A 20,033-nucleotide genomic window follows, 5' to 3' on the forward strand; every position below is an offset into this window, starting at 1 on the left:
TCTAAGTAAAATACATTTTTTAAAAAAAAACTTAAAAGAAACTTTAAGTAAAAAAAATTTAAATAATTTCTAAGTTTTAAAAATAATTCTAAAGAAGTTAAGTAGATTCGCAAAAAAATTTTAGAATTTTAAAAAAATTGAATAACTATTTAAAGTATTATCTAATTTTAATTTTAATGTTGTACCAATTAGTCAATTAAATATTTTATTTCAATATTTGGCTTTCATGCTATGGCGAGGTACTAGGGCTTTTTGGTTATTGGATCATCAATCACTTCTAGACAAAGCCGCATAAGGAAATTAAACGTTTAATTTTCTCGCTGAAAGCTTAAAGTCTAAATAAAGTTCAAGTTAGGTAAGACTTGGGAACCCAATATAGGTTCCAACCAACTGGATTGATTAGGTATTTCCTAGGGACATATTTCTTTGAAATATTTCTAATTTGTCGTTTGTGATATCTAAAATACCAATTTAGGTTATTGAATTTTCTAAAACTTGTGTTATATGAGCATGCATTATTTTTCAAGTTACTTATTTCTTTTTACAAAATATCATTTTCCTATTTAATCTTGTCAAATTCTTCTGATGGGCAAGATTTTGCTAGAATTAATTTTTAATTTTTAATTTTTAATTTTTAATTTCTTTTTCAAGTTTGCAACAATCTTTGGTTAATAATTTCACAAACTTAAATAACTTGTCGAGTGGGAGAGATCGTACCTGACTTACCTTGTCGGCTTTGTTATCCGTAGCCTCCCCCCCTAAACTGTTGCTTTCTTCCGATGTAGCTCCCCCTTCATCGATGCTCATTTCGGATGAGCTTGCTTCGTGTTCATTTTCTTAATGACTTTCCATTAATGCAAGTCTGGAGAAAGTCTCAACTTCTAATTCGGATAACATATTATCTCACGTCGCTTTTAGTGTCTTGTACTTATTTGTTTGAACGGGCTTCTTTCTCTTGTCCTTGTCCTTGTTCCTTAGCTTATGGCAGTTATCTTTGACGTGTCCTTCTTTGTTGCAGTGGTAGCATCTAATCATCCTTTTCTTTCTACCTTGCTGATAGGGGTGATCGCAGATCGGGTTGGTTCGGTTATTAAGATAAAAAACTATCCGGCCCTACTAGATCAGATAATACAATATCATGACCTACATCTGGTTCTGGTGGTTATTATGTATCAGATATCCGATGGGTTGTCAGTTATTTGGATATTTGACCCTATATCTAATGAAATATAAAATATAAATATAAAATAACAAAAAAATAAAATATTTTAAAATGATAATAGACATTATTCATTACACGTTGTAGTTGAAGGGTCGTTGGAATTCCGTCCTGTGTAAATCCCTTGTGCATAAATTTGTTCAAGGACAGAACTATTCCTAGCAAACCATTTGCTTGATCAGAATGTGTTTGATTAATCAAGCAAGTTCTTGATTGATCAAAACACACCTTGATCGAAGCACAAGATCGTAGCCTCTTGTGTTAGTATTTCAGGATCCATACAAAGAAAACAAAACTAGTTGCACTGCGGAATAAATAACTAGTTGTACCTTTCTTCGTGGACAAAGACCTCTTGATCTTCTGATGTATTCCTCCCCTCTTCTTAGATGCCGTTTGGGTGACGATCTACTAAGACAAACCACCCGAACCTTCTTTTGTTTCCAAGCCGCCTACCACCAAAAGATGCAAAGAAAAGGGGTGCCTCCTCCTTCTTCTTCTCCTCCAAACCGCCTACCACCTAGGGTGGTTCTTCTTATCTTCTTCTTCTCCTTATTGGTTAGTCCTAGGAAAACGTACCAGTTCCACTGTACAAAATATTTTTGTACAAGTGTCGAACCTTTCCTTAAATAACCTATTGTGTTCTTTAGAAGTTAAATTAGGAATCGCAGACGGAACTTAACATCATTGATTCCAAATTTAACTTATCTGTTCTTAATGGTTTAGATTTGAATTGCAAGCAGAACTTAACACTATTGATTCAAATATACCTAAGTTATTAATTCCATAAATATTAATTTTCAAAATTGGCTTCCAGGACTGCATGGCGAGGCACATGACCTTCTTGGATATGGGAGCAACCACCACCACCTAGGCAAAGCCTTTTAAGGAAAGCTAATATTTATTTCCTTAAATAACTTTAGGTTAACCAAAAGGAACAATCGAATCACAAATTTGAAAAAGAAGAAAACACAAACTCGAAAAATAAATTCGATAAACTAGATCTAATTGCCTCTTGTAATTAGAATTCATACAAAGAAAAATAACAAGTATGATGCGGACGAAAAATACTAATTATACCTTCTCTTTGTAAGCTAATGACCTCGAGATCTTCTGTCGTATTCCTCGCCTCGCCTTGGACGTCGTGTGGGCGACGATCCTCCAAGATGAACACCACCCAAAAGCTTCCTCCTCTTCTTCTAAAATCCGGCCACCACCACCAACAAGGAGAAGAGAGCAAAGGGAAAGGGAGAAGGGAGAGGGCCGACCACCAAGATGTTAGGATCTTAGATGGCTAGAGGGGGGGGGGGTGAATAGCCCCTTAAAAAAAAACTTTAACAAAGATGTCTACAAAAAAACTTGTTAGCACAGCGGAAATAGGAAACTAAAATGAAAGGAAACAAACACACTAACACACAGATTTACGAGGTTCGGGGATAACTTGCCCCTACTCCTCGGCGTGTCCGTAAGGTGGACGACTCCTTGATCTTCGGTAGATCGCACCCCGGTAAAATTCCGGCTAGAGATCCTCCTTCTCGGTGGAGTAACCTCTCCACAAAGTCTCAAGAAAAATATATGTTAAAGCACGAGACTTACAGAGCTCGGTGGCAAAGAAGAATGAACGAATGTTTACAACCACGCGAGGATCAGTGGAAACAGGAACTCACAGATCGCAGTTTCTCACCCGAGAGCTTAAGAACAAAGCACACCTCAACGATCAACAGTTTCTATCACTTTCTCTTACTTGCTTGTTCTTACTTTTCTCTCGTTGTTTACTGCTTCTTAAACCCCTGTTCTCCGCTGTCACGGATCGTGGTGAATCTGCACAAAATCATTGCTGCAGCCAATCCTCTTCCTGGTCCTCTGAACTCACACCAATGAAATCACAGCCTTTACTGGTGTCTTCTGAGCTCGAATCAATCACCAAGAGTCAAGCGGATCGCAGCTAGATCTCACCAGTAGCCGTTGTTGCCTCAAATGCACCATGCGCCGCGAATCACAGCAGAAAGTTCATTTGTCGTATTCCTCTTATGAACTCAATTTGAAATTATGCTTGGAATGGTACCTGTAATCCTACAAACTCAAAAGCTAACAGCACAGAGGGTTATATCACATAAATAAGGCAAAACAAATGCAGTGGAGGAATCGCAGAAACAACGAACAAAACAGCTTGTGTGTGGATCGGTCACCAGACCGATCCATGGACCGATCAGGACATATCCTGATCGGTCCACAGATTACCTGATCGGTCGTGGAGACCGATCAGGCCACAGCTGGATCGGTCTCCATGACCGATCCTTCCCTCTTCTCTTCGCAGTAGCATCTTCTGATCGGTCTATAGACCGATCAGATTACACTCAGTGTGCTACTGAGTTTCTGATCGGTCTGCATCGATCGATTGCACTCGATGTGCATCGAGTGTTTCTGATCGGTCACCGACCGATCCATGGAAACTTAGTTTCACTACTTGGATCGGTCCGACCGATCCACATCTTATGTATCATCGATCGGTCGGCGACCGATCCAATGTACCATGGAATCATTCGACCTAATTCGGTCCACGTAATGAGCTCCGAGCCCTCTCGACCTAGTCCGGAGAACGAGCTACGTGCCTCTCTCGACTTCGAGTCCGGAGAACGAGCTCGAGGCCCTCTCGACCTGGTCAGGAGGCGAGCTACCGAGCCCTCTCCGACTCGCCAGAGAACGAGCTACGAGCCCTCTCGACCTAGTCAGAACGAGCTACCGAGCCCTCTCCGACTTCGTCAGGTCCAGAGAACGAGCTACCGAGCCCTCTCTGACTTCGCATGCCAAGCTTCCTTCTTGGACTTTTCAACACCAGATGTCCGATCACCCTTGATCCATCTGGATTTTTCCTTGCCTGGCTTCACTCACCAGGACTTGCACCTAGCTTCACTCACTAGGGTTTTCACCTGGCTTCACTCACCAGGATTTCCAATCTGCCTGGCTTCACTCACCAGGACTTTCAAACTGCCTAACATCCCAGTTAGGACTTCCTCAATCAGGTCAACCAAGTCAACCTAAATTAGTAATTAATCTGAGTTAAATATCTGATACAAACTTAAATCAGTGTCAACAGTAAAACAACATCCAGGTCAAACTGTATCAACAATCTCCCCCTTTTTGTTGTTTGACAACACGATTTAAGTTTAGTTCAGAAATGCTCATATTTCATAATTTTAGGGGAATCAAGATCCTCCCCCTAAGATGAATATACCATGATGTAAGGAAGTCAATAACGAGAATCAAGATCCTCCCCGTTACCTTCTCCCCTAAAATCAAACCTTCATACATCTCTAAACTTAGATATCTCTCCCCCTTTGTCAAACACCGAAAATGTGTGAATGGGGTGATAAGACTCAAAAGACTCCCCCTTAACCCATACTGTCTTTTCTTAATGCACCTAGAGTTCCCTCGAAGTGTATTATATGACAGTAAGAGATAAAATACAATCAAGTCATGACATAGAAACAACATATGGATATGAACTGAAGCATAAGGAAAAGCAAGAAATAGATAAATGAATAGTAAAAATATACGAGTAGCATAAGTATCCAGGTCAGACAAAGATATCCAACAAGTAGCATCCAAAGTATAGACATGCAAAGTGACACACAGAATGTATCAATCAATATCCTCAACATGAGGAAACTCATCATCATCCGCGGGAGGCTCGTAACCCTGAGGCGGCATGCTGGAGCTCGAAGGTGGATGGCCCGAGTAATGCTGTGGAGGTGGGTAGTTGGCCATCCAGCCCAGAAGCAGCTGCTGCGTCACCAGCTGCTGACTGCGTAGATCATCGTAGCGCTGGTCGATCCGAACGCGCAGTCCATGGAGCTCAGCAGCCAACAGCTCATCGTGTCGATCAAAGCGACTCTCCAACTCGGCGATCTGCCAGCGCAGATCAGGATCAGCCTCTCCATCGTCAGCAGCAGGAGGAGCAGCAACCTGTCGTGGAGGTCCCCGTGGTAACTCACCTAGAGCTCTCCCATCCTTCCACCGAACATCCCCATTTTGTCCTATGATTCCAGACTTGGAAAATGCCCGCTTCCTAAGTCTGCAATCCTGTCTGACCATCTTGACTATTCTACCCTTAGAGACATCAATCTGAAGGGTCTTGAGCCAATCTGTAATTATATGCCCATAAGGCATATAAACAGTGGAGCTGCTAGGCTGAGAATAAGAGATGATCGAAGAGTAGATACTCGACATGATATCAAAGTCGAGACGCCGACGCAAACCATAAAGCATAAGACAATGATATGGTCGGATCTCAGATAATGGTTTAGATGTGATAGGTAGAAGGCAGTTCGTTACAATCTTAAAAAGAATATAGTCTTGAGGAGATAATCTCAAGGCTGCAAAAGTAGGGAAGTCAACATCTAGCTCATCTAGTCCATCCGGTCTATGGTGTCCAAAGAAATACTCATAGATAGAATCAGGTGAGACATCAAGTGGAGGAGGTAATGACTCTGGTAAATCAGGATAGATGGGAAAAAGATCTCCCGAACACATCCGACAACCTAGATACCTAAAGAATTCTCTGATGGAGAAATCGATAGTTCGTTTAGCGACTCGGGTTTTATAAACACCATCACTGTTCTGATGAAGATTATTATAGAACTCAGAAACTAGGTCAAGGTTGATGTCCCTTTCTAAGTAGACTACCGAGCCAAGTTTATAATAGGCTAGGGTTTCGGATACAGAGGGACAAAATTCATCCATGTACTTTCGATCCACAGATCGACATGGAAGCAGCTTGAATGTCCTCTGTTGAAATCCTTGCTCAAACTGGCGGTTCGGGAATCTTGAAGAAGAAGAAGGTTGAGGTCGGGAGGGTGCCTGGGACTTGGATTTCTCAGGTGACTTAGATTTAGAGGTCCCTTCACCCACTACTTTCTTTCTAAGGGTTATCAAAGTGGTAAAATGGGGCAATGAGTGAGCACCGGAGCCACCAGCACCAAAAAAAAACATATATGGTGAGAAATGAAACTGAACTGCCAAAGTTTTAGAGAGGTAGAGAGTTACCTTGGTGCCATTGAACTTTTGGCTAGAGTTTCAGAGTACTAGAGCTTCAGCTAGGGTTCGGCTAGAGGTCCGCGTGCAATGAGAAGAGAAAGAGTGAGGTGAGGGAAGGAGTCGGCTAGGGTTCTGCGTGAAAGAGAAAAAGAAGAGATCGGGAAGTTTTAATGGTTTACTGATGGGTATACAGTTGATGAAATGATCGGACGGCTGTCCGATCAGGAGAAATCCTGACCGATCAGGGAACGTCCTGATCGGTCAGGGATAGTCCTGATCGGTCGTGGAGACCGATCAGGGAAGCTTCTGATCGATCCCCGGACCGATCAGAGGTGGATCAGTGTGCCAAGCCTCCTGATCGGTCGTGGAGACCGATCAGGGAAGCTCCTGATCGGTCCCCGGACCGATCAGAAGTCGATCAGTAACTACTGATATGTGCCAGAACCACTGATCGGTCTACAGACCGATCAGATATCGAAGAACTCTCCTGATCGGTCGTAGAGACCGATCAGATATCATCCTGATCGGTCCCTGGACCGATCAGTGTCTGATAATCAGTGACTTTAGTCTCTGAAATTCGTATCGACAGCTCTGAAACTTGGTTCAACAACTTCCAAGTTCAGAACCTAGGATCTGAAGAGCCCACAGATTATATTCAGTGATACCAATGAATATTTCCTAATGATGAGCTCTAATGAATTTGAATTATCAAGGGCTTGAAAGTTTCAGACACTTCATAACAAATGTGTTGAATCTCAAAGTTTCAAGAGAGAAGTTTGTGTTAGTTGTTTGCTGAAACTATGATTTATAGTGAACCAAGGTAATAAATCTGACTCAGGCTCTCGGTTCACGATATATCCTTCCTATGAGTAGCTACAAGTTTATCAAAATATGTCACATTTCTTCACCAACTTGTCCTATTTTCAAACAAAATCAGGAAGGTATCAATCAAGGGTATCAATCAACACATCAACCAGGTTAGATGATTTCTAGACACAGATCCAACCAAGATTCCTTGGTTGGAATATATGAGTAAGATCTAGGAGCCAAATACACATGAATTATGTAATGACCTTCCCCATACTCAATTTATGTCTCTTCAACCTAATTATTCAAGGGATGCATGATACATTTTGAATAATTTGGTTGATCCTAGCATCTCACCCCATTTCTAGCAAATAAAAATATTTTGTTAAACCTTATAGTTTGTGTGAGATGTCCCCAAGTTGCCCAAATTAATTTTCCAATTTCTCTTGTCATTTTATGGTCCTTATTGATCATGATGTGGTCAAAATGACTTATTGAGCCAAACACATTCCCAATTCCCTCCTTAAATGACTAAATTCATTTTCTGGAAGGGGTTTGGTGAAAATATCGGCTAAGTTTGACTTTGACTCAACATATGTGAGTGCAATGTCTCCCCTAGCTACGTGATCTCTAATGAAGTGATGACGCACTTCAATGTGTTTGGTCCTAGAATGATGGACTGGATTTTTCGTTAGGTTTATTGTGCTAATGTTGTCACACAACACTTGCACTCCTTTATATGAAAGTCCATAATCTTCTAGAGTGTGAATCATCCACAACAATTGTGATACACTCTCTCCCATGGCAATGTATTCAGCCTCGGTCGTGGAGAGAGCAACACAATGTTGCTTCCGACTTGACCAACTAACCAATGATGATCCTAAGAATTGGCAACCCCCACTAGTACTTTTCCGATCCAATTTGCACCCAGCATAATCGGAATCGGTATAGCCTATCAAATCAAAAGACTCCGTACGAGGGTACCACAGTCCTACTCTAATTGTGCTCTTGAGATATCTTAGAATTCTCTTAACTGCAGTTAAATGAGATTCCTTGGCACAAACTTGATATCTAGCGCACATGCCCACAGCAAAAAGTATGTCCGGTCGACTAGCTGTGAGATATAGAAGACTCCCGATCATGCTTCTATATTGCATTAGATCAACTGATTTCCCACTCTCATCATTGTCAAGACGAGTGTTTGTCGCCATTGGAGTGGATACTTCCTTAGAGTCACTCATTTTGAATTTTTTTAGCATCTCTTGAGTGTATTTCATCTGATGGACATAAATTCCATCTCGAGTTTGTTTGATTTCAAGTCCAAGGAAGAATGTCAATTCTCCTACTAGACTCATCTCAAACTCACTTTCCATGTGAGAAATAAATTCATTCAAATAGCCCTTGTTATTTGAGCCACAAATTATGTCATCGACATACACTTGGGCTACAAAAATGTTTTCACCATCTCTACGCAGAAATAGTGTTGGGTCTATTTGGCCTCTTACGAAACCCTTTTCTAGTAAATATGTTGACAACCTTTCGTACCAAGCTCGTGGTGCTTGTTTAAGCCCATAAAGTGCTTTCTTGAGCTTGTACACGTGGTTTGGAGCTTCGGTATTCACAAACCCCGGTGGTTGTTCAACATAGACTTCTTCTTTAATAAAGCCATTTAAGAAGGCAGATTTAACATCCATTTGATAGAGCTTGAAACCTCTATGTGCAGCAAAAGCTAGCATCAAACGAATGGACTCTAATCGGGCCATGGGAGCATAAGTCTCATCATAATCGAGACCTTCGACTTGACTATAGCCCTTGGCTACAAGTCTTGCCTTGTTTCTTACAACTTCTCCCTTTTGATTTAACTTATTTTTGAAGACCCATTTAGTTCCAATAATGGTGGTCTTCTTAGGTCTCCGAACTAAGTCCCATACTTGGCTCCTTTCAAATTGACCTAATTCGTCTTGCATAGCTATGATCCAATCAGGATCGTGCAATGCTTCATCAACTAGTCTTGGTTCAATCTCTGAGATTAAGGCAACCTCATTGGACTCATTTCTAAAGAATGATCTAGTCCTAACCCCTTGTTGGATGTCTCCCACAATCTGGTCTTGGGGATGACTAGAGGCTAACCTAGACTGCCTTGGTGTTGGCGGTGCCTCATGAGTGGTCTCACTCGGCACAGGCGAGGACTCAGATACAAATACTATGAGTTCGTAGTCATGTCTTTTGGTGTGACTAATGCACCAGTGCTCTTCATGGACTTAATGAATAGAGTGTTCAGAGAATACCTTGACAAATTTGTCATCGTGTTCATCGACGACATTCTAGTCTATTCCAGAACCCCAGAGGAGCATGACACGCACTTGAGAATAGTATTGCAGACCCTTCAGCAAAAGCAGCTGTATGCTAAATTCTCAAAATGCGAGTTCTGGTTAGAGCAGGTGGCGTTTCTAGGTTACATAATTTCTAAAGAAGGTATTCAAGTAGATCCAGCAAAAATAGAAGCGATCAACAACTGGAGTAGACCCAAGAACGCCAGGGAGATTAGAAGCTTCCTTGGTTTAGCTGGGTACTATAGGAAATTCGTGGAGGACTTTTCCAAGATAACCTCTCCACTAACAACCCTCACTAGGAAGAACAAGAAGTTTGAATTGTCAGACAGATGTGAGCAGAGTTTCCAAGAGCTAAAGAAGAGACTGACCAGTGCTTCCATTCTGACAGTCCCAGAAAGTGACAAGATATTTGACATCTACAGTGATGCTTCCAAGATGGGCCTAGGAGCTGTACTCATGCAAGAAGAAAAAGTTATAGCAGCTTATGCTTCCAGACAACTCAAAGACTATGAGAAGAATTACCCCACCCATGATCTTGAGCTGGCAGCTGTGGTCTTTGCACTGAAACTCTGGCGACACTACCTGTATGGAGTCCAGTGCAGAATCTTCACAGACCATCAGAGTTTAAAGTATTTCTTTACCCAGAAGGACTTAAACATGGGACAGCGTAGGTGGCTAGAGTTGGTCAAAGATTATGACTGTGAAATCCTCTACCACCTAGGTAAAGCTAACAAAGTGGCAGATGCACTAAGTCGAAAATCCAATGCATCCCTGATGTCTTTGTCATCATTAGCCCTACCATTGCAGAAGGAACTGTTAGATTTTGGAGTTAAAATTGTTGAAGGGCAACTCTCTGCATTGACCTTAGAGTCTACCTTGCTTGAGGATATACAGAGAAAGCAGAGTGAAGATCCAGACATCCAGAAGATCAAGCAAGGGATACATAAAGAAGAATATATGGAGTTTCGAGTATCAGACAGTGGATTTCTTTATCAGGGGAACCGCCATTGTGTTCCCAATGATGAAGGGTTGAGAAAGAAAATTTTAGAGGAAGCTCATTGTACACCATACTCCATGCATCCTGGTTCTACCAAGATGTACCAAGACGTGAAATAGAGATTCTGGTGGTCTGGACTCAAAAGAGACGTTGCTAAATATGATAGTACCTGCCTGACATGTCAGACGGTCAAAGCAGAACACCAGAGATCAGGAGGAGTTCTACAGCCTCTTCCAATACCAGAGTGGAAGTGGGAAGACATATCCATGGGCTTCATAACAAGTCTTCCAAGAACTACAAATGGATATGACGCAATATGGGTAGTAGTGGACAGATTGACCAAGTCTTCCCATTTTCTAGCCATCAAGGTGTCCCACTTTATAGAGCAGTTGGCACAGTTATATGTTAAGGAGGTGACCAGACTTCACGGAGTTCCTAAATCTATTGTGTCTGATAGAGATGGGTGTTTCACCTCTCACTTTTGGGAATGTGTTCAGAATGCACTAGGCACCAAACTCAAGTTCAGCACAGCCTTCCATCCTCAGACTGATAGACAGACAGAGCGAGTAAATCAGATCTTAGAAGATATGCTCAGAGTTTGTGCACTAGATTTCAAGGGAAGTTGGTGTAAGTATCTGTGCTTAGCTAAATTTTCCTACAACAACTGCTATCAGGCCACCATCAAGATGGCACCATACGAGGCATTGTATGGCAGGAAGTGCAGATCACCTATTTGCTGGCAAGAAGCAGGTGAAAGAAAAGAAATGGAAGTGGAACTGGGCATTCAGACAGAGCTGATAGATAAGACTACTCAGACTATCCAGAAGATCATATAGAGGATTGAGACTGCCCAGAGTAGATAGAAGAGTTATGCTGACACACGCTGTAGGCCACTTGAATTCCAAGTAGGGGATTCAGTCTTTCTCAAAGTCGCTCCTATGAAGGGAGTGATGAGATTTGGCAAGAAGGGAAAATTAAGTACTCGCTATGTAGGACCTTACCTGATCATAGAGAGGATTGGGAAAGTAGCTTACAAGCTGGACTTATCACAAGACATGTCAGCAATACATAATGTATTTCATGTCTCCATGCTAAAAAAGTGTCTCCATGACCCTAGCCAAGTGATTGAGCCTCAGTCAGTGCAGATTTAGGAGGATCTTAGTTATGAGAGCAGACCTACACAGATAGTGGACAGAGAAGTTAAGAGACTAAGGAATAAAGAAGTACCACTAGTGAAGGTCATCTGGCAGAATCAGAAGCACGATGAAGTCACTTGGGAACGTGAGGACAGTATGAGACAAAAATATCCAGAACTATTCTAAGTTCGAGGATGAACTTTTTATAAGGTATGAGAGATTATAACGACCCAATTTTCCCTATTTTGAGTTCTAAATGTCCTTAAAAATATTTGGAAATGCTTTTAAAATTTTCTAGAGATTTTTAGAAATTTTTAGAGTATTTTTATGCAATTTTTGGAGGTCGTTTGGTATTTTTACTAAACGAAAGAAGTTTTGACAAAAAAATGTCCAAGCCGAGATTCGAACCGTTGACCTCGGACCTGAACCGAGCCTTAACCGAACCCAGCCAGCCAACTGTTCCGCGACCTTTTCGTGAACATATAGAGAACAAAATTTATATAAGTAGTAGAAGTTAATAACAGGAAATAATAGGAAGAAAAGGGGTGCTGCCGAGATTTGAACCCACGAGCCGAGACTTAAGCAGAACGCAGCCAACCAAGTGCTCAAGCAATTGTTACGTGAAAAGATAGGAAACAAAATTAATTTAGGTGGTGTTAGATGCCGAAATACCCTAGGTTTAAAAGGGATAAGTTGAGTGTGGATCGGGATGCTATTTTTCTCTCCCGAAACCTTTCCTCTCCTCTCTCGCGGCGACGTTTTCTCCCTGGTCAAGAGCAATGAAGAAACTAGGGTTTCTTATCCGGCAGCCGGCCAAGACTTGATTCCGAGGGACTCTCGCAGATTCGTGAGCACCTTGTCAAGGAGGGCTCGCGGACACGAAGGGAACGCCGAGATCGCGAGCTTCTCCAAAACCTTAGAACCTCTTTCTCGGTTGTAAGTCTAAGAACAGTGATGTAAGTACTACTCACCTGTGGTAGGAGTTGCTCCGAACGTTCGGTTTTCATTTCCTTGCTTCCGGATTTTTCTGTGCCGAGTAGAATTACATGCTAGGGCTTTTCTTTCCAGGTTCTGTTTATCCAGCCGAATTGCTAAGGTTAGGTTTGCTATGCCAAATTTATTGTGCTAGGGATATAGTTTCTCTTGTTTGGATCATGTGTGCAGAAATGTTGGGATTAAGGGAAACGTCCGAGACTTGTTTTCTTCCTGTTATCTCTGCCGTAGCATTCTATAGCATGCTTAGAGAATTCTATATGAGATTCGCTTACTTCTTTTTAATGTGGCAGTAGCTTACTTTAAGAATTGATTTATGGAAGTTTAAGAGTAATTCCCAAGAGTTCGGTTAAAGTTTTAGAGCTGTGCTTGCTTACTTCATGTAGAATGAATTATGAACGGATTTGAAAGTTGGTAACCCATTTCTTTTGAGGTGTTTTGTTGGTTGCAGCAGAATTCGGATTGGATGCTTCATCTTTAGTTGCTAATGCTCTCCAAATTGTGCTAGCATAAATTAGATAATTTGTAGCAGAACCAACAGCCCTCCTTGAGCTTACTGTTTAGACCTTCCTGTGCTAACTCAATAAGGCCGATCAGTCCTAATTTCCAGTATTTCAGTTCTGAGTTCCTTGTTTTCCTTGGTTAGCATGAACAACCTTGTTATAAGGATTCGGAGTTAGCTTATTTTGCTACCTTATCTAGCATTCCAGTGTTTGGTTTCTTTGCATTTCAGTTGCTTAGTTTCCTTTGCATTTCAACATGCAGTTCAGTTTCAGAATTTCACAGCTTTGCTTTAAGCAAGAAAGTTTCTTAAATAAGCATGAGTAATTCCTTATCCAAGAACAACCCTTTACTTAGTTAGAATGGGTTTAGCATTTTCCTTGCTACTCAAAAAGGCAGGAACAAACTTTAATTAAAGCATGTAGTATTAGTTTCTTGGTTTCTTGAACATGAACAGATTCGTTCTAAGTATTGCAGATTTAGATATTTCCCTACTATGCATCCTAAGTTGTTTTGATTTCCCTGCTAGTTCGACAGGTATAACCAGCCGACCCTTTAGCTGTGCAACATCGATTCCTTTGTTTTGTTGTCATTTTACCCTTAGCTGAGCATGGTTTGTGTTCATTTTTCTTTAGCTGAGCATGAGTAGTCCTCTTAGATTTATGTTTATTGTAGCATGCTTAGAGAGTTCAGATTTGCTTTCCTTAGATTATGTTATTATAGCATGCTTAGAGAGTTCATATTTGCTTTCCTTTAAATTATGTTTATTGTAGCATGCTTAAAGAAGTCAGATTTGCTTTCCCTTTTCTTTATTTTTATAGCATGCTCAATTAGTTGCAATTCCCTACTTGTTAGATATACTTACAGTGTTCTAGTAAGCTTTCTTAGGGGATTATGAGAAGTTATGAGTAGAGAAAAGACCAAGATCTAGTTAGAAAAGATAACAAGTAATTTAAAGTTAAGAGGCTAGTACCCGACTTCCAAGGTTGTCGTTAAACAAATCCAGGTGACCAATTCCAAGGTCTTGGCCCTGGTAAGACCAAGGTCTTTACCCTCATAGGACTGGAGGCTCGCTACCCCAGTCTCTATTAGAGAGCGCGCATTGGGTACTAAGCCTGGGCCCAAGAAAGAGAAGAAGAAAGTTCAATATTAATTTCAAATATAAGGCTATAAGTAAATGAAACAAGTATCACCTATGTTTAGAACAAACAAAGTTTAGTTCTTTTAATTCTAAGCATATAGTATTAGTTTTCATTTGCTTTCCTTATGAGTTTATTGAGCATGATTAGTCTTATTTCTAGATGATTCCATCTTTATTCTTGTATAGCATGAGTAGCTTTACATGTTAGCATTTCAGTTAGTTTGATTTATTGCTAATAGATGAGCATGAGTAGTTTTCTTCTTAAGCATTCAGTTTTAGCATGTTTCTTTTTATTATATACATGCTTATCGAGTTTTTGTGAGTTAGATTGCGCTTACTAAGTAATTCGCTTATAGTTTGCATTTCCTCCTACTGCAGATAAAGGTAAAGGGAAGCTTTAGTCAGAAGGAAGGCGACAAGGATATGTGTGGTGGATGTGCGATGCCCGGACTATGGAAGCCTTGGGACTAGAAAGGAGTTTCCTTTAGTTTTCTTTTCCTTTTGCTATGTTAGAAGTATTCGGGATGGTATATGTTATCTTGATGTTAATAGGACATAGTAGATGAATTGTGATCTTGTGTGATGATTTCTGGTATAGTTCTCTTTTGTTTTGGATTATTTACTGCGTGAGTTGTTTGATATATGTTCCAGCCACCTGTGGCTGATGTATATAGTGTTTGTATTTAAGATATTGCCACCTATACAGGGGAGATGCTGTCGAAATTTTTCGGTAAGGACTCCTCACGGGGCAGTTAAGTAGAGTTAGTAGTTAAGTAGCTGTTACGCTCCGCAAGTGTACGGAAATGTCGCAAGTAATATAAAAGATTATCGTATCCACAGGGACTGGAATAAGCACTAGAAATGTCTCAATGCGAATTAGATAAACAACTATCCAATCGTTTCAAAAGCAAAATAAAGGTAAACAAATCTAATATTAAAGATCAACAAACAAGAGTTTAGTGTTTTGGGTTATGATAAAGGGAGATTCTAGGAGTTTCGGTTTCTTTGTAAGATTTATTGAATGTAAATGGTTCACCAATTCTTATCCCTCAATTGCCAAACATGTAGAAAGTTGCCGGTTCCCTCTTGCAATAGACAACCGGCTAAGGACTGAGAAATGTATCTAAATAGGATTAATTAGACATGAACCTACGTTGTCTTTACACAGAAGCGCACCTATTACTATGCCTTCCTCGGATATCAACATAGAAGCCCACAACTTATTAATCTATCAAGATACAAGAAACTAATCACAAGATCCATCCTACTCTCTTGAATATTCCCATTTCCTCTTCAAGATTATCTCTCAAACGTCCTTACACGGGCTTGCACCTGTCACGTGGATCCCTCGGATGATCGAGTGAGAGTTTATCTTTACAAAGTCCACAAGAAATCCAAACAATCAATCAAGAATGAGAATTAAGCACAAATCACCATTAATCATTCAAGATCTAATTGATACAAGCAAGACAATGTCATTGAACAAGAAAATGGCAAATCCATAAGAGATTACATCAATCCACCATACAAATACTCCCTTAATCCTAGAATACAAGATCTACTCCATGAATCGAGGAAGAAAACCCGAAGAAATAGAAATTACAAGCATTTCTTAAGTCCCCAATCCAAGAAATCAAGAAGAGGGGGAAAGAGAAAACTTATCTACGAAGAAGCCTCGTCTTCGGATCCAATCCTCGCTCCGGAGTCAAAATCATCGAGATCTCCCCTTGAATCGCCCAGAAATCCTCCCAAGATTGGGAGGAAACCACCAAATCTTGCTTTCTCCCAAAGGGGGAGAGATCCCCTTTCAATTCATGAAGAAGGGTTTAAATAGAGGAGGGAATCGGGCGCCACACGACCTCGGCCAGTGAGATTCACACGGCCATGTCCAGCTCCCTCTCTGCCAATGCTGCAGAGCCCCACGGCCAGAATCCTTCTGCTCTCTGGAAATGCTACACGGCCGTGTGGTGCACACGCACCACCGCTTAGTCTCTGGAACCCCCGCGTGGTGCACACTGCCACACCTGCTTGGTCTATGGAAATCTCACACGGCCGTGTAGATCCACACGGCCTGTAAGGCTTCTGCCCTGGTTGGCTTCAAATCTTGACACGGTCGTGCGAGGTCACGGCCATGTCATCTTCCTCTTCTGTTGGTGCCAAACTCCACACAGCCCGAGCTCCATACCAGTGCAGGTCCTGCTTTCTCCCTTCGTTTCCTCCAATGCATGCCCAAAGATGTAGATTCTTCACCAAATCGACTCCTGTGTACAGAAAATGCACAAAAAGCAGATCTCCGAACCAAAAGAGTAAATATGCTAAAAGGAAAGCTAGAAGTATAAAATTGCATAGATCAAGCATGCTCAAAGTATGTAAATGTGCGTAAAAACATGCATAAAAGAGTATATAATCTACGCACATCACACCCCCAGACTTAAACCTTTGCTTGTCCTCAAGCAAAATGCTGCAGTCTAAATTCATATGTTCTACAACACATTCATAAACCCTAATGCACTTTCCTAACTCTATCAAAGAGTTTCATTAACAAGCTTGATCATGGAAACAAGTACAGTATGGCTCAAGCTTAAGCATCCTGTGCACAGTGTAAAAGTAACTCAAAAACCCTTCAAGTTTCAATCTATGTCCTAGTCAAGTCGTCATCAAATTTGAATTCCTAATGTTTTCGGTGAGAGACAAGTAACCAGTGATAGGCACTTACTTGCCACTCACTTGGTTCATATTTCTCAATCAACCCAAGGTCTCAAAGGTGTGCTCAATCTCAAGAGAAACTAAGCAGTCATTTCCCCAGTAACCTAACTCGGTCTCAAAGGGGTGACTTGCTAGATTCCACTCATGACAACTATTTTTATATCCCTTATTGTTCATTTTTTTTTTTATAAGTGTTTGCATTGTGCAAAACTTATTCACAAATGTACTTTTAGCACACATGTTGGGATATTTTGATTTTTCCAAATTAGCTTTAATGATTTGAGCCTCATCCAGTAACCAAAATGAAAGTTGAGAAATCACCATGGAAACAAAGTACTAAGCAAACAAGATGAATCATGACTATTTCAATGACATCAACTATTCAAGCATCAAGCACAAGTGTAGTGAAGATAAAATCCTTAAGGTTGAACCAAAACTAAAACTCATCACCATAAGATTCTTAGCTTATTAATGCTTCCCAAGATAGAAAAAAGAACTACACAAAGTTTACTACTAGCATCATTCGAACATCATGAATCAAGACAATAATCGTGCTAACATTTCACTTGAATCCAAGAAAGCATATAAGTGAAGATTTGATGTTCTCAAGATGTATGCCACAAAAAATCAAAACACAATGCAAGACATAAGCAAAAACAAAAACAAACAAAGCAAATCAAATGCATCTAATGCATCCCCCCAGACTTAAATTTTTCATTGTCCCAATGAAAACTAAAAACAACGTGGAGGAGATTTTAAAAGAAGTTACCAAGTGATGAGCTCCAAATGGTTGACGTTCATGTTTTTAAAGATACTCCTCCATCTAATACTCACATTCCTCCACAACTTTGAATTCTACAAAAATAAGATAGACAAGAAAAATTAAGTAGAGGATACATGTTCAGAAATGAAACTAGAAAGAACTAAAGACATGAATGAAAACAAGGAAAATGAACTTGGGTTGCCTCCCAAGAAGCGCTTGTTTAAGGTCATTAGCTCGACCACCTCATTAGATTTATCTAAATCTTGCTCTTGGAGGGGTAAGATATTTTAGAACCTTCTTACCAAGGGTTCTTATTATGGAGAGAGCTTTAAACATTAGCATTAAAAATTGAAGTAACGCTCTCTCCATCTTCATCTTCATGGAAATTTTTTCAGGTGGTCGAAGACGGTTCAGATTGAGCTTCCAATTATTGGCCCATGTGAAATCTGCACATCCAAAAGAAAAACAAATCTCCCACAAGCATGTTATATAGTATAGAGCTAGAACCATATCAAGATAAGATGAATAAGTAATAAAAATGAATCACATCCAACAAAGTCAATTATAGGTACCTCCATAAAGTTTTCCAAAAGATCACAAGAAATACTAACCTTACTTTGTTGAGAAATACCTGAAATTTCTAAACATGTAGATGTGACTTCCTCTGAATCAAATGATGGTTCTGGCTCTAGCTTAGGTGTTGATGATATCAATGATGGTGATTCTCGAGACTCCACTATCTCTGTATAAGTCCCTACACATTGTTCCACAACATGATCAATTCTCAAAACCTCTAAGGGTTGTCTTGACAAAGGTGATGATCCTTGAGATGCTGCTTCCACAACACAGCTCCCTACACATTCTTCCATATCATCATCATCAACACATACATCAAAAAATAAACCAACATCTATGTCCTTAATAGGAGAATCAATAACAAGAGGATCAATAACTTCACTTGCAGTTTTAAGTTGATCTACCACATCACATTCATCATCTGAAAATTCGATGTCACTATAACACCTTATAAAATTTTGAGATAGATCTGAAAACTTATTTACCACTACATTATCAATAAAATCCTCATCTGAAAAATCTTCATCTTCATATATATTCAAAAATCTACACTCAACTATATTAGTGTCACAGGATTTGCCGAAGTCTTTATTTTCATTGACCCCACTAACCTTTGTGGAAAAGGAACCCTTAGTGAAGGTCCTGGGAAAGACTGAACTCCCTTTTTCCCAAATTCCCTTTGAGCTTTTGGAGGAGGTCCAACTTGCTTATCTAATGTTGGTGTGATTAATCGTTGAGGGAAAGGTACTTCTGGCCTTTGGGAACTTCCCAGAGAAATGGAACTGAGTTCTTGTGATCTTCTATTATTCTTCTCCTCAATTCTAAACATGTCGTTCTTCAGAAGTTCTTCATGATTTTTTCCACTTCTCAACCCAACATCATCACACTTTTCATTGGATCTTGACTGTGTAGGAGGGGGATCTTCTTTAAACCATTTTGAAACAATACTATCAAGCTTTGCCCCCAAATGTTTGAACTCCTCACTCTGTGACTTGTGAATTTCAACATTTTTAGATGGTTGAATTTCATTTTGTTTGATAGGCTCTCTTACATTTATGGCTTGCACTTCTTGAATATCTGAGGGAAATTCCATCCAACTTTTGTTCGACCATTCATGGAGGTTCAATGTCACTTGATCAATTAACGAATAAGCTTCATCTATACTTTTGTCCATAAAAGAACCTCCAGCTGATGAATCCAATAAAGTCTTTTCTGAGAAAGAAATTCCCCCATAGAATATGTGCAAAATCAACCATTTTTCAAAACCATGATGAGGGCACTGTCTTTGAAGACTCTTGAATCTATCCCATGCTTCAAATAATGATTCTCCATATGCCTGAGAAAAATTTGTTATGTAATTCTTCATATACACCGTACTACTTGGAGGGAAAAAATGATTCAGAAATTGCTTCTCCAATTGTTCCCAACTTGTGATGCTTTGAGGACAGAGAGAATATAGCCAAGTCCTTGCTTTATCCTTGATACTGAAAGGAAATATCATCAATCGAACTGCATTTGCTGATACTCCTTCACATTTCACCAAATCACAAATCTCTAAAAATGTTTCAAGATGCAGATAAGGACTTTCTGATACTTCTCCTCCAAATTTGTGACCTTGTATCATGAAAATTATCTCTGGGTCTAGTTGGAAACTTTCTGCTTCAATTTGAGGTTGCACAATGGGAGATAAAAATCTTGCAGAAAAGGGTGTAGAAAAATTTCTCATGGGCCTGCTTGACATGTTAGTGCTCATGGATATTCAAGAAGAAAAAGAAAATTATCCAGAATCAAAAACAAGAAATAAAATGCAATATGAAAAGCAAGAAA

General features: G+C 40.1%; 1 non-coding gene across 1 annotated transcript; it reads left to right on the forward strand.

The window, feature by feature from the left end:
• Positions 1-19,468: 19,468 nt before the first annotated feature.
• On the forward strand, positions 19,469-19,574 carry LOC121973878. The gene has a single exon (XR_006109789.1). It is a non-coding gene; the product is annotated as a small nucleolar RNA R71 (small nucleolar RNA).
• Positions 19,575-20,033: the final 459 nt, after the last annotated feature.

This window comes from Zingiber officinale, chromosome 4A (assembly GCF_018446385.1).
Source record: "Zingiber officinale cultivar Zhangliang chromosome 4A, Zo_v1.1, whole genome shotgun sequence".
Classification (NCBI taxonomy): Eukaryota; Viridiplantae; Streptophyta; class Magnoliopsida; order Zingiberales; family Zingiberaceae; genus Zingiber; species Zingiber officinale.